Source organism: Eutrigla gurnardus, assembly GCF_963514095.1.
Source record: "Eutrigla gurnardus genome assembly, chromosome: 7".
NCBI classification, from domain to species: domain Eukaryota; kingdom Metazoa; phylum Chordata; class Actinopteri; order Perciformes; family Triglidae; genus Eutrigla; species Eutrigla gurnardus.
This window is the reverse complement of record NC_139921.1, coordinates 7,931,813-7,943,079: the sequence shown is the minus strand read 5'-3', so window position 1 is coordinate 7,943,079 and position 11,267 is coordinate 7,931,813.

Genomic DNA, 11,267 nt, shown 5'->3' with positions numbered 1-11,267 from the left:
GTTGCTGGGGTATTAAATACATCAGTCCAACATAGGTCTGGTGCATCAGAGTCTAAAGTGGAACTAGTGATGAAGACAGACAGCTGATCTCAGGTGCCTACAGGTTACCCCACAATGATTTCCGACCCCAAAGTTCAGTTAGTCCAGTTTTTTCACAGCCCCTCTCCCTTGGAACTGGACTGAGACCCCCCAGGCATTCTTGCTGGAATGATGTCTTTCTGATGCAGTTATCAGGGCTCAGTCAGGACTCAGAGCATGTTGCCTGAGGTGAACATCACTCTTTGATATATTGTGGTTGCTGGAGTCACTGGAGGGTCTGCTGCTACTTTAACCGATGGAAGAGTTTGTAAACTTAGTGGCACCTAGTGCAGATGGGCTCATAGCCGATTTATATACAAATCAGCTACAAAGTATCCCAAACTGAATGTGTCATCTCTGCTTTGAACTCAGCTTGTCATTTTATAACACTTCAAAAATGAAAATATCGGTCTCTACGTTGCTACACTAGTATGTGTTTCCACATTGACACATGTGAAACCACATTTAGATAATGAGTTCTCTCCATCAGAGAGCTTGAGCTCTTTAAATAGGCAACAGGTCAACATCTGGGTTCTTCTACTGCGCTTTTGTTGTTTGAGGAGAGTTACAACATTTTTTGAGAGGAAAAACATTTCTTTTTTGGAATACACATTCAAACTTTCCACATTTGTATACCTGGATGTTTGTGTGTTTACCACATGTCTGACAAAACGTTATAGCAAGCTGTTGTCCTACACACAAAGAAAGGTGGGCTTATTTTAATGATGGTTTGTGTATTGTGTTTGTCAAGATGTGTTTGCTTTTAAAATAGTCTAATGTTTTGCAGGTTTGGTTTTGTGGTTAGTGTGTAAAGTTTTACAAAAATAGCCAATAGTTTTAAAGATAGTGCTGAAGAAATCAGAAAAAAACTAATACAAATGAATATAGCAATAGAAAATATGCAGTTGTCTACTTGAATTCACATGACAACTCTTGGAGCTAATTGCTGTGGCTATGAAAATACAATGTGAAAAAAATGAAAATGGGAGAAAAGCCTGTGTGTGTGTGTGTGTGTGTGTGTGTGTGTGAGAGAGAGAGAGAGCAGTGGTTATGGATAGTTCTATAAGCACAGAGCAGCCCTTTCTGCTCTTTCTTCAGGACTTTGTTAGTTGGATCTTCATTCAGATATCTCTGATCCAGGTCCTCATCCAGATCCATCTTTGATTGTATTGTACCTGTTCCACGTTGTGATTGTCACAAATAAATGAATCTTTACATCCTGCTTGTTATCAGGCATTTGGATGTTAAGTTTTAAGTACCCTGGTCAAGAAAGCCTGCGGCTGTTCCCAGCAGGACTTCCTGTACGGAACGCTGCAAGTCTAAATGGCCTCATAAAAATGGTAAATGGCCTCATTTATATAGCACTTTTCTCCAAAGCGCTTTACAGTAATGTCTGACATTCACCCATTCACTCACACATTCCCACACCGACGGCGGAGTCAACCACGCAGGGCGACAGCCAGCTCGTCAGGAGCAATTAGGGTGGGGTGTCTTGCTCAGGGACACTCAGCTAGGAGGAGCCGGGGATCGAACCGGCAATCTTGCAGTTGCCAGCCAAACGCTCTACCTCCTGAGCTAACCCCCCCTCCAAAGTCTACTTTCCGCTCTTCCTGTTGTGGAGTCCTCTCTGCCTTCTAACGACACCCACCTATGTACAGCTAACATGTCAAGTTGCAAACACAATTCCAAGCCTCAGAAAAACCTGTGGTTTATCTGCATGAGTGGCTAAAAACATCAGCCACTGCAACTTATTTTAGGCCAGACATGCCCTCTACAAATGGGATCACCTGCACCAGGACAGGAAGTTGGTAAACAACTCCATCCACCATGCTGCTTTTAACTCTGATGACCCGGCCCTCAAAGCCACTCCTGTCCATCATGATGAGCATCTCTCTTCTGGGTTGAACACTCCTCCACCAACACTGTTCCTCGCTGGGTCATATTAAACTCTGCCACCTTTAGACGCAGCTGCTCTGCTCATTCTAAAACAAGAGCAAACTCAGTTCCCATCCCAACAACAGAGACAGAAACATCAACTCAACAGCACCACGCTTGAACTGTACCACATCAACTGCTGATTTCAATGCCCATGATTAATAGCCCTGCGATGGACTGGCAGGAAAAGCAGTAGACAATGGATGGATGAGTAGGACCTGTTATTCATGGGATAGGCTTTGCAACATAAAACGTAATAACTCACTAAAAAGTGCAAAAGCAGCAAAGCATAACCGATCATCTTTCATTTATAGGCTGCCCAAAGCCAATACTGGTATTATTCAAGATTTTTCTGACCTTCTTTATCTATTATGGTCAAATATGACGGTTAGAGTTATTGGGCCCTAGTTTCGTAGACCAGGCGCAGTCAGCTCTCAGCGCACCTGCGCCGCGCCGACGGGGTGTGTCCGCCTGGACTTTGCAAGTTTCGTGCACCACGCAGGCTCGCGCAGGCACACCTCCCGTCACTCCTACCCGCGCAAATGGGAAAGAGGGAGGAGAAGAAGGCGTGAGTGGGAGACGAGGAGGAGACGAGGCGTGGACTGGGATTAATACAGCCGATTCAGATCTTCACCAATCAAATGAGCTCCTCTCCTCACCTTTTAATGCGTTAGGGGAGGTTCAGTGCAAGTTCTGTCACTTGACAACCCGATGACAGAAGCAGCGCCGCCGCTCCCACCACGCGCATCACGCGCTGTGCGTGCGTATCATAATGTAATAAATATGGGTTTTATCCTTTGGCAGGAAAATACTGCCAGTGTCAGAGCCTTTAAATAATCACAACGGTATAGGAAAATATACAATCTTTATTCAATTATCACACGTTGAATATATAAAACTATTGCATAGAGGTAAGGAGGACTACAAATGACTAGAGGTCACCAGTCACCACGGGACGATCACTGCACGTTTCATAGGTGAAGAACCACTACACAGCACACACAGGGCTAGTTTCTAGCTTAAGGCACAACATTTCAAATCACAGCACGCAACACCCTCAACGCAGGAGGCACTGCAATTTATCAATCACAGCAACTTGAGAAATCACAGCAACCCACTCTCACCGTTTAAAGTGAAACCGTATGGATGTCCCGCTTATGACAATAGCTCTCCCACCTGTAACCTCCTCCCCCTCTGCACTACACAACGGCCTATATAAAACACACACACATACAGAAATACATTTAACAACAATATTGGTCAAACTTAACTCGCCCGCTTTACGAGACCCTCCCCCGGGGTCTGAGCTTGTGATGCCGTCCAACTCCCCGGGGAGCGGCTTCGCTGGACGGTACAGACAGTTCGGCTGGCGTCAGTGTCGCGCACGGCAGCAGGGAGTATGAATAGCAGTGGCGGCTCCTGCACTCTTCTAAAGCCCGGCCCTAACTTCCTACAGGAGGCAGCAAACCTCCCCTCCTCACACAGGAACCTCTGACCCCCTCTCTAACTATCTTCATCGCCGGCAGTCCTAAACGGCTGCGAACGACACCCTCCCTCCCAAGAGTGCCGAACCACAGCAGTCAGATCTCTCTCCGTGCCCCGTCTGCTCTGTCCTTTGTCACCTTCCAGACGACCTCCCCCCCCCCGCAATCACACACACACACACCTGTACTCAATTCCCTTGATACACAGGTGATGCTAATTACGTCACCGATTGTGTCCCCCAGCATATTCACATCACAATAATAATAATAACAATGCCCATATTATAAAAAACAGGAGAGAGAGAGGGAGATGTTTTGGTCCGAGAGGCTGAGTTTCCGTTATGCGTGCCATCCGCCTTTGATCTGACATCAGATGTGACGGGACAATCTATATAGATATAAATTCACGTGTTGATTCAATTAGTTGCATTAAATAGTGTTTGTTGTGATTGTTTATTGCATTTAAATGTGCCTGGAACTGTGGAAACCTGCCTGTGAGGTCTCGGTGACGTGTGCGCACTGCGCGCCATCAGCCAAACTTCCACTCCGCCAGCTGTGATTCGCCTTGAATGAATGGACTTTATTTGCGCCTTGCGCCGAGAGTAGACCAGGTTGGAGCTGGCGGGCTTTCAGCGCAGTCTCGGCGAGGCTTTTTGCCACGAAACTTCCGCTATGCCAAGCTGAATCTGTGACGCCTCCCCCTGCTGCGCCGCCACACCCATCTTGGCGCAGGCGATCCACCAAACTGCCAAACTGACCTTGAGCAAGGCTGCCCGGGTCGAAACTTGCATTACACCGGCTCCGCCACCCTGCGCCGCCCTGCGCTGCGCCACGAAACTAGGGCCCATTATCCCTAATGACATATTATCCTCTTTCAGTGGCGCCTCCAGGATTCAATTTCAATGTACGCACAGAAACGGCAAAATACAACGTATATCATGGTGATAGGCCCCGGTGCAAATATTTTTTTTGTCCTAAACACAAGCGCACGCTTGTGAGCACTCCATGCACGCACACACACGCTTGGACACACACGCACAACACGGTATGATAACTCTCCCAGCCCGGGGAGAGAGACATGCATCGGCTCGGCCCACAGTGCTCAGCAGCAGAGAGGTGACGAGACTAGAGTCGAGCTGTATTGTGTAGTGGAGAGGGCCAACACACGCTATGCGCAATTGCGCACACACGCGTGATCGTCCTCTCAAATGCGGCTGCGTCTCTCCAGGTCACTGTGTGAGCGAAAGAAAAGCTCTGACTTGCTTGGGCAGACGTGGTTTGGTGTCACCCGCTGAAATTTAAATATCTAGCCCACCTTCAAAAAAAGTATGCACAGTGCGTACAGGATTCCGGCTGGCGGCGCCACTGTCCTCTTTAACACATCCTACTTGTTTTTAGACTTGCATAAAGGTTCAAATATTCTCAGCTTTATAAATAAAATTGAATTGAATGAAATTGAAATACAGAGGCTATGTCCCACCCCTTCGTCCCATATATATGGTAGTCAACGTGAAAGACATACACAAACCTAATTTATACGAATACGTACAACAAACTGTGACTTTCTTTACTATCTGTAACAACTGTGGGCTTTTGTAGTTTTGGTTTCTATTTTGGTTGCTTTCTTTTAAATTGACAAATATCATATGTGTAATTCATTATACAATTCAAACAAGATCAAAAAAGTATTCTATTACAAAATAATACAAAATAATTCCCAATTAAGGTCCCGTAGGGAACACTTGCAGGGCCGTGAATTCTCCTGTATATGAGCCTTAGTGCTCTGTAGTGAAGGCAAAGTTCAAAGCAGGTAGAAAGTGAGTATAAAGATAAAATTGTTCTGCAGTTTGTGTTTCATGCACAAAACTCAAAGTCAAAATCTGAAATTGCTCTACATTTTTCATAACAGGGACACGTATTAGTGCAGGAATTGGTATTTCTGCATCTTCTCCAGTGGATTACTCTCTGTTTGATGTTTACAGAAGGTTTACAGAAGGTGCATCTGCAGTAAAATTGGCCTGATGGGTGAATAGCAGCATTAAGAATTGTCCACCAAGGTTTAAAGAAAAATGCTGGTGTTCTATTTATTTGGGAGCTTTAGTGGATTAGTGAGCCGTTCCTGATGTGAGTGAAAGAACATTAGCATATTCCCTCTGGTGCTGGTTGGGTGTGCAGTACAAGGCTCATCTAATAACCCCAGGTTATTTTCTCAGATATTTCCACAGCTGCAGGTCAAAAAGTTTAGATTCATTCATTCACATTTAACATTTGCATTTATCAATCCAATTTATATGGTCAGAAGGGAATTTCTTCTTGGCAAAGAAAACAAGAAATTAAAAAGTCAGAGGGTGCTGTAAATAAGGAGAAAAATATTCATAGGGCTCCTCTTTCATCATTGCTAAAGGGCTCATCTCCATAAGACTTGTATATCAACTCCACACTGTCCAAACATCATATAAGAAATGTATATAAACAGTTGATGAAGGACTATACCAAAATGATGGGAAGTTGAGGGGGTTGGTCTGAATGAGGAAGGGTTAATTATTTTTCTTTTTGCTGAAGGGAAGGTAATCTCATTTCTTTGGCAGAGCAGGAAAGGCTTTTTGAAATTCCTTCATCATTTGTTCTTGTACACTTAACCAAACTGTTACCATGGCATTCCTACAAATCACTGATCAACTGATCTCATATACAGTATGTCAGGAAACAACACACACACACACACACACACACACACCACACACACACACACACACACACACACACACACACACACACACACACACACACACACACACACACACAAGGACGTCATTGTTAACAGTTTAAAACAGATTCAGTTTTTGGTGAAAGCTTGATTGTAATTTAGAAATGAAAGGTGATCTTGAAATTGGTCTATATTGGTCCAGAACAGATGGATCAATGCTCTTTAAAAAAAAATATTTAATTGATCCAGCATTAGAGGACAGATGTATGATAGTCAGTAAAACAGAGCCAATGACAACGAGGACCTCTGCAGAATGTAGAGGGTAAAATATCAAGATCCATCCATCCATCATCTACCGCTTATCCTGTATTCAGGGTCGTGGGGGGGCTGGAGCCGATCCCAGCTGTCATTGGGTGAAGGCAGGGTACACCCTGGACAGGTCGCCAGTCTATCACAGGGCTGACATGTAGAGACAAACAACCATTCACACTCACATTCACACCTACGGGCAATTTGTCATCAATGAACCTATCCCCATCCTGCATGTCTTTGGACTGTGGGAGGAAGCCGGAGAACCCGGAGAGAACCCACGCTCACACGGGGAGAACATGCAAATATCCAGATAGCAGAAGGAAAGGTGCAGACGAGAAATTGTCTCTGGGTGAAATTGAATTAGTGAAATTGGTACACGACTACAGAAGAGTTGGATAGGGTAACAATCAGGTCTGATGCTGGTTGTCAAAAGGATGAAAAGTACATTTCCCAATATTTCATTGAGGTGGCAGAGATGGCAGCTGGAGCAGAATGAAAAAAAAACTGATTAATTCTGCTAATAAGAGCTTGGGGATTGTGTTTATTAGTGGTAATTAATTCTGAGAAAACAAGCTGTTCTTGCATCTTTCATTTTCTGATTGAGCAAAGTCAAAAATCCTGTCACGTTTTTCCATTTGCGCTCAGCCCTCCTGCAGTCTTGCAGCTACAGATACGTGACTGCCAATGACCTGGTTGTATAGGTGAAATAGCATCCATCTTTTAATGTTAAAAGGTTGAATATGACTTTACAGAGAAAACAGATGAGCGCTTTAAAGCAGAGTGGTGCATGACTGTTTGCTTCACAATTTGAGAAGTTGCCTGGATACAGGAGACGAAACTAATTTATCATCAGAGACATCATCTATCACTAAGAGAGTTTTATATTCAGACCAAAGGTAAGTAAAAGGATGTGGCCTTGGCTATGAGGTGAACACCTGGTTTTAAATTGATGAATTAATGTTTAGGAATTAATTAATTAATCATGACTGAGAACAGTGGAGGAAAAGCATTCTGAAAATTCTAAATCCATCTTGGATTCAATCAGTGAAATGAAGTGACCTTTGAAATCTGGAGGAGGAACAGGCAAATTGCTGTTGACAAAGTTATATTATAATTCAAGGTCAACTTAATAGCTAATTGCATTGGTTGCATTGGTAGTGATGCTGGGCAGTGAGGCTGGGTACCGGCCTGTCAATTACAAGGAAGCCCCGCCCTTCAGCAAACCCTGCTTTATGGTCTATTTTACTCTTAATGACCATATTTTACTAAAGGAACATCATGTTGTTGAAGACTTGAAACTAGAGATTGATACCATTAACTCACGTTTACAATGTTTACTGAGATAATAAATCAAGTGAGGAGTAGGCACATTTTCTCGTAGACTTTTATACAACCAGACTTCTTTTTGCAACTAGAAGAGTCACCCGCTGATGGCCAGCAGAGAGAATGCAAGTGTAAGGCACTTTAGGTTTTGCTTCACTTTTTTAGAACTGGATGTTGCCGCCAGGTTCTGACCATGTAAAGTGTCTTTAGAGCACACTTCTCTCTATACTGCCCCTTTGTGGGCCAAGTTCAAAAGGCATACATGCACAAGCTTCAAGTTGCCTCCAGTGACGAGGACAGTACTTAAAAAACTCAGGCGGCGTACTGCAAGCAAATTATTTTGTAATACAGGAGTTAACACTTCCCCTATTTAGAAATGTATCTGTTGACTGAGTGATTCTCAGAACGCCTCTGTCACGCTGCTGTCAGTTTTCGTGTTGAGGATAACAGTCTCCCTTTGGAAACATTGATATCACTGTCTGAGTGCAGTGCAGTGATAACATTTGTTAGCCTGTTGGCACGCAGATTAATACGGCTGAGCTGGAGGCGAGCTGCAGCCTCGACTCGACTCAGAGAAAATATCATCTTCATTCAAAGGACAGGAGGGTAAGTTCTTCAAAATATGGTCGCCTTTTATAGATTACTCCAACCAGCTCAGAAACACTAACAATTATGAATACCACTCTCTTCACTAAAGGTTTCCCACTTACCCTTTAGTCACACTTGATGAAACAGAATTCAGGCAGACCCTCTACAGATTCACAAATTGGTTCATTGTAATGGGTTTTTATGATTTATTTTTACTTTTTTATTTTATTTTATAATTTATTTCTGTTGTAAGGCCTCTCATGTGGAGAGCTGTTTTACAAGTTTCAAGGTACAATAAAAACAGTGTTTAAAAAGTAGCAATGGATGTATTTGTGTTGTGTTGTGTTTTTCTCAAGAACATTGAGTCTCACAATAAATTTGGCTTATTTCTATCTTCCGTTTTGCTTGCACTACTCTCCTTAATGACCCAATTTTACCTGAAGTCATCAGGCAAATTTCATTACAGGATATTTGAAGATGTCTGTTCACAGAATACAAATGCGATGCTTTCATTTATCTGAAAATGTCCTCAAGCGAAATTCTTCCGTGTATTGCATTCACTTTTGTTTAGAATTAATATGTTGAAAATGTATACATTCTTCAGAGGAGGAGGCTGCTCTGGTCCGTCTCCGTTCCCTCTGTTATCTCCACTTGTCCTTTCCAAATTTCCTTCCAAGATTAATAATATTTCTCTCTCTTGCTCCCGCTCTCTCTTAACCCCCCCCCCCCCCCCCCCCCCTCTCTCTCCCAGACATCCATAGATCCCCTCCTATATCAAGGGAAGATTTGCTGCTGCTGCAGGATTTGTGACACAGCAATGTTATTTTTCTAGTCCAAAGTGGGACAAGAAATAGAGCAACAACCTTGGCACCTCTGTCCTTGTATCTTCAGATTTCAGAGGACTAAATTCCTTTTGAAGGCCTTTAAATGTATACTCTTAATTGGCAACAGGGACAGAAGGGCGCCAAAACCAGGACAACTTCGTCTGAACATGCAGCACCTAAAAGGTTACCTTTGGTATTTTATTGTAGAACCTATTTTTCCACATTTTCTGTTACTAATGGTGACATTTTTGAAATTGGTCCAGTGTTTAAAGAGAACGCTGCAGACTGCAGTCGCTCAGGGCAACTCCTCCTAGATGTTGCTGGAAGACGACAGTAGAAACGTTGGCGTTTGTTGGTTTTTGTTATTGTGTCTGACTAAGTCTTGCTCAAACAGACTGGATCAAGCAAAACAGTAAAGACAAAGTTTTTATTTCGATGTCTATTGTTATCAGACACTTAAAATAACAATCTATCAAACAAAAAGCCACTTTAGTCAACCCTTTAATGAACATAAACGGCAAGGATTAATGCTGGACCAACTTAAAAAATTGCTGTCCCCTTGAGTCACTAGGACAGAAATACATGGGAAAATGATGAAAAATACAAACTTTACCCTTTTAAGTTGAGATGAAATGAAAAATACCCTTTTAACCCTTTTAAATTACATCCAAATCACATCATGTATTCAACACTGTCAATTTTTTCATATTTTTATATCAAAATGCAATATTTTTTTCCTGGAAAACAATATATGATGATACATTAGTCCGTTCTGCTAATCCTGTTTCACTAAGACTGTTAAAAGGGTGTTTATTTATTGGTTATTTATGAATTTTCTGAAAGTTGTCTTTTAAAGGTTAATCCCATCAAGGTTGTGGTTGTGGTGATATTTTAAATGATTTTATGATTTGGTGGTAATGTGAACCAAAGTGCGCCAAAAAAGGCAGAAGATAGCTCGCGAATTAAGATTTAAGAATAAAATACTTGCATTCAGCAGATTTGTCAGCTCACGTGAAGGTTCGTGGAGGAACACTGAACACTGATGCAGCTACAACACAACAGCCTCGGGGCCCTTTGGATTTCTCAAGGACATCCACAGCAAAAAGCCTCCAAGGCATTAAATGCACTGCAGAAATTGCAAATGATTTATTAGTTTTTCCCGTCAACTGTTATTAAGGGATTAATTAATGAGCATTTACAGCAGGTCTGCTTCTATTTACTTATGGAAATCCCTTCAGTCCTTGTTTGTTCATTTGAAGCTGTGCTATCGCTGAGTAAATGACCTTTAATAACTAACTACAGTACTCTTGAATGCCAAGCAGACATGTAAATATAGACAGGGCAGACACTGGGGCTGATGGTGTGTGGGTGTGTGTGTGGGGGGGGGATTACGCCTGTGTACAAAACAAAAATCACAGTGTTAAAAATGGTGCCATTATATGCCCTCGAGAAAGCAAACCCTAACTTTACTGACAAGTCCCGTCAAAAGTATTGGCTCACCTCACCTCACATCCGATTCTTAATCCATAGGGTTTAATATGACGGTCCACCCTTTGCAGCCTTTGCGACTCTTCTGGTAAGGCTTTCCACAAGGTTTAGGAGTGTGTTTACAGGACTTTTTGACCATTCTTCCAGAAGTGTATTTGTGAGGTCACACACTGATGTTGGAGGGAAGGCCTGGCTCTCAGTCTCCACTCTAATTCATCCCAAAGGTGTTCTATCGGGTTGAGGTCAGGACTCTGTGCAAGCCAGTCAAGTTCATCCACACCAGACTCTCTCATCTATGTCTTTATGGAGCTTGCTTTGTGCACTGGTGCACAGTCATGTTGGAACAGGAGGGGTCATACCCAAACTGTTCCACAAAGTTGGGAGCATGGAATTGTCCAACATCTCTTGGTATGCTGAAGCATTCAGAGTTCCTTTCCCTGGAACTAAGGGGCCAAGCCCAGCTCCTGAAGAACACCCCCACACCATAATCCCCCTCCACCAAACTTTACACGTGGCACAATGCAGTCA